This window comes from Macaca nemestrina, chromosome 15 (assembly GCF_043159975.1).
Source record: "Macaca nemestrina isolate mMacNem1 chromosome 15, mMacNem.hap1, whole genome shotgun sequence".
NCBI lineage: Eukaryota > Metazoa > Chordata > Mammalia > Primates > Cercopithecidae > Macaca > Macaca nemestrina.
Genome location: NC_092139.1, coordinates 101,831,998 through 101,836,863, shown reverse-complemented (window position 1 = coordinate 101,836,863; position 4,866 = coordinate 101,831,998). Strand labels below are relative to the sequence as shown.

The following is a 4,866-nucleotide window of genomic DNA, read 5'->3' as shown; positions in this document are numbered from 1 at the left end:
CCATTGGCATAACTGCTGCCAGTTCCAAGGACCTGCTGAGGAGTGGTCCCAGATTAGGCCTCTGGCAGGGCTACAAAGAACGCGTTTTAGTGTTGGACTTCCCGTTCCATTTGCATCTTCAGGGGAAGCTAATGTCCTACTCAAGTTTCTCTCAGTTAGGGTGACAGGGAGATGCAGTTCTTCCAATGCTGTCCTCAAGTGGAGAGGGAGACCACAGAGCTCCGGCTCACCTGCCAGCCCATGGAGCCATTTTTTTCTTTGGTGGTGGATGCTCTCGGTGTGGCCTCTAGTGTTCCTTTCATGTTCCTTTCCTCTCTCCATTCCCACCGTTCTCCCCTCGGGTGGGTCCAGATCGCCTCTTGCCTGGACTGCGGTCTGTCTCCTCTCTGCTAACCAGGGTGTCTTCACTTCTCTGCAGCTTTCACATGGCAGCCAGATTAATGTTCCTCGGTGCAGCTTTGATCACACCACTGTGCCCAAACAAACCCTTTCATGGCCCCCGACTACCCAGTGATCAAAGTCCAGGGTCCTCACTCTGGCATTCAAGAGCCTCTCTATTGTGGATCCCAAACATCACATGCCCCAACTCCATCACACCTCTGCTTTACCCCCACCTACCTCAACCTCAGTTCTAGTCCTTCAAGCTGCAGGCGGCAGCTCATTGAGAAGGTCCTGAAATCAATAAAGTATGTGACAAAAGCATTTTAAAATGAAGTTTATAGCAAAAGAACAAATATGTATATGGCTTTCTATATAGTAGGCTGCATTCCAAATACTTTGCATAGACTCACATACTTCTCACACTGTCCCTAGGGAAATAAGCTCTCTTGCCATCCCTGTTTTACAGGTAAGAACATGGACCCAGGGAGGTTAAATAAGTTGCCCAAGGTGATTAATTCTGGCTTGAACCCAGACAGCCTTGTATCAGAAGCCATACTCTGCTATACTGCCCATGATGTACTATATGGAATAAAACTATATTCTAGATTCTGTAAAACTGTATGGAACAGAATAGAAAATTTAAGGCATTCTGCATATACAATGGTAAATGTTTCAAGAAGATCTATTCGAGATAAATATAAATGTATACACACACAACTATAGTAGAAAATGTATATTCTACTGAGTACACATGTCAAATGTTTGTCTTACTGTGGCTTGTGTTCAAAAACATGTGAAACCTGCTGTTCTGGCTAAAACCAAGGACCTACCAATGATCTCTCATGCTTCTTTGCCTCTACATCTTCACCCACACTGATCCCAGCACTGGAAATATCTTTCCCCATCATTTCTCACCTGTATCTCTGGTCCAAACATGTCTTGTCCATGCAGTCTTTCTTAATTCTTCTCTTTATTCTGTCTTCTAAATTAAAAGTTTCTTGAGGGCTTAGATACATAAATTTCACAATCAATTCTTGCTTCCTGACAAAGAAGGAAACATCTACCAGGAGGCTTTTACTCCCAGCCTACTTTCAACCCCCCCCATTGGTGTGATGGTTTTCTGATATTCATCTTCTTTCTGTGATAGTTTGGGACAATGGTTCTCAACATGTGGTCCCCAGACCAGCAACGTCAGCATCGCCTGGGACTTGTTAGAGATGCGTATTCTCAGGCCCCATCCCAGACCTACTGAATCAGATATCTGAGGGTCAACAACAGCAGTATGTGCTACAATAAGCCTTCCAAGTGATTCTGATCACTTGGTTCAAGAACCACCAGCTTAAGAAAAAGCCATTCTTATTTAATATGAGAGAAGAGTTTGTTTCATGACTCTGGGCCAGTTGGCTGTGTTGTATTGCTTATGAGGACAAGGTCAGGGGATCAACTTTATGTATCCAAGTCAATGACATTTCACACCACACATTGAATCCCCTAACCCTAGCTTTTGTGCAACTGCAAGCTATTTAGTCCCAAAAGAACTATGGATGTCTCAGTGCCAAAGCTAACTCACTTAAATTACTACTGCTGTCGCATTAATGGAGCTAGGCTCACAGCCACGAGCCATCAAGCACCCTGCAGGGGGCAGTAAAAGCAGAACCAGGAATGGACACAGACATTGTTAGAAGTCAAGAGAACATGGACTTTCTAAATACCAAAGCATTTTGGAAGGTATGGCTGAAACAGATTGCAAATGATGACGAAAGGCAGTAAAAATCCAAGTGGGTTTAGGATGGGAAATTTCAAATTTCATAGGAAATTCAAGGTCACAGAAGTAACAAACCAGAATGACCTAGGAGCTAGCACTTGATAGATTCAGAAGCATTTCCATGGACAGACATTTTATACTTGAAGAAACTCTAATCTATATTCCAAGAAGAAACAAGATCACACAATGAGGAAATGGCAGAACTAGAATACAAACCAAGTTTTGCTGCCCAGGAGTCTCTTCTAAAAGTCTGCCTGCCCTGCTGTGGGCACTCCCCTCTCTGCGGTTTCTCTTTTACACTCCTGCCACACTGGCCCCAGTGCTGCCACGTCCACTTCCGGGGCTCTGCACTTACTCTTCCTGTCTTTTAAGTATTTTTTCACTAGATGTTCCTGCAGCTGCACCCTTCTCATCCTTTAGGCCTCAAGCCAAATGTTACTTAGAGAGGTCTTCCCTGACCACCCAGCCCACACTTCTGTGCCTATACTAGTTTCCTGGGGCTGCTGAAACAAATGACTGCAAAGTTGGTGACTTAAAACAACATACGTTGGCCGGGCGCGGTGGTTCACGCCTGTAATCCCAGCACTTTGGGAGGCCCAGGCGGGCAGATCATGAGGTCAGGAGATCGAGACCATCCTGGCCAACATGGTGAAACCTAATCTGAACTAAAATACAAAAAAAATTAGCCAGGTATGGTGGTGTGTGCCTGTAGTCCCAGTCCCTCAGGAGGCTGAGGCAGGAGAATCGCTTGAACCCAGGAGGTGGAGATTGAAGTGAGCTGAGATCACACCACTGCATTCCAGCCTGGGCAACAGAGCAAGACTCCATCGCAAAAACAAAACAACAAAACAAAACAAAACAAAACAAACAAACAAAAAACATAAGTTCATTCACTCACAGTTCTGGAGGCCAAAAATCCAAACTCAAGGTGTCGGTAGGGTCATGTCTCTCTGAAGGCACTAGGAGAAAATCGGCCCCATGCCCCTCTCCTAGGGTTCTGCCAGCCATTCATGGCATTTCTTGACTTGTGGCTGCATGACTTCCAGTGGCATTGTCCTCTCTGTGTCTGTCTCAAATTTCCCTCATAAGAACACCATTAATGGGATTAGGGCACACCCTAACACCATATGGCCTCATCTTAACTTCATTACATCTGCAAAGACCTTATTTCCAAGTAAATCCACATTCATATGCACTGGGCATTAGAACTTTGACACATCCTTTTTGGGGGAGGCAGGGAACAACTCAACCCACACACAGCCACAGACATTTCCTACAATACCCTATTCTAACATCTCCATACTGCTTCTCAGTACGTGACATTATCCTATTTATTTATAAGTGTATGTGCTTATTGCCTACCCAACCCTCCCCCAACTAGAAAGAAAGCTTCTTATAGCCGTGCACCTCTCTGTCTTGTTCACAGTTGGATCTCCAGCATGTAGAAGGGAGCCCGGCACAAAGCATTGTTTTACAAAGATTTACTAACTGCCTGAACTGCCTCTGCCACCGCAGTTTTTCATTACATGGACCTACCTCACCAACCACAGGGATGAGTACGTGACCTAAGCTGACTTATCAGAACCATTTTTAAGAACAGACCCTGTGAGAGAGGGAACCATGATGTTTCCTCTGAAATCATTGCTGTGAGGATGATGTCATAGTGTTGCCAGATAAAATACAGAATGTCCAGTACACTTTTAGCATAAATAAAGATCCCATGCGATAGTTAGGATAGTGCAAATACTACTTGGGGCCTCCTTCTTCTGAAAAAGGTATTCGTTGTTTATCTGAAATTCAGCTTAACAGAGCCTTCTTTACTTTTATTTACTAAATCTGGAAACTCTATGATGTCAGTCTCAAAATACCAGAACCTTGTTGTCCACACAAGAAAGGAACAAAACCTCCCTGAGAATGAAGCCTTTGTAGAAGAAAGCAGAGTCAAAGACTAATTCCTGGTCATATTTCCTAAGCCCCTGCATCCAGCCATGCCTAAATGCTTCCTTTACCTCTGAGGCTTCTCAGTAATCTGTGTCAATAAATCCCTCATCCTTCTCATGTTTTCCTTTCCTAGGCTTTTTGAAACTAAGTTTTTGCTATTTGCAAATGAAGTTCTGGTGAATGTAAATCACCTTCCAATCAGTGCCAATTCTTGCCTTCATGATCTCCTAAAATCCATAATCCCTTGGTTTCCCTCCTAGTTTTTCCACTGCTTTCCCCAGTTATGCCCATTCCACTCTTAGTTAAGAGTAGTCTGATGTAGTCCTTTGTGTTCAGGCCAGAAAGGTCCATCTCAGCTGTCTGCCTCCAATCTGTATCATCAAGTCCATGAAGATGCAGAGGAAAGCCCCAGCAAAACACAAACCTTCTCTCTCGCTGATGCTGACCACCGTGTAAAGCATAAATGCAACGTCTTATTATGCTAAGAGGTTCCCTGTTGATCAGGTGTGAAGAATAAAAGCAACCAAAAAAGGGGAGAAAAAGGCAGGAAACCCTGTCCTACTATAGCCAAAATGTTTCTCCTGAGCCTCCAAAGAAACCACGCCCATTGCGAGGTCTGGGTCCTGCGGGTTTCTTGAGCAGCAGAATCCCAGCCTTTCATTCCCTTCTCCAGCTTTACTGCAGAGTCTTAAGGGCAGACCCAGTTGGTCATACAAAAGTGACAGCAAAAGAGAAGGTCCACAGAGCTGAGACAGCACCCCAGATGGCATCGCCTGCAG

General features: G+C 44.6%; 1 long non-coding RNA gene across 1 annotated transcript in view; it reads right to left on the bottom strand.

Annotated features, from left to right (window-relative positions):
• LOC139358719 (uncharacterized) overlaps positions 1-1,561 on the bottom strand; it is a 14,420-nt gene extending 12,859 nt beyond the window's left edge. Inside the window, exons 1-2 of the long non-coding RNA XR_011614108.1 lie at positions 1,297-1,561; positions 619-672 (exon numbers count right to left, since the gene is read on the bottom strand). This is a non-coding gene — a long non-coding RNA (uncharacterized lncRNA). The remainder of the gene's footprint in view (positions 1-618; positions 673-1,296) is intronic.
• Positions 1,562-4,866: the final 3,305 nt, after the last annotated feature.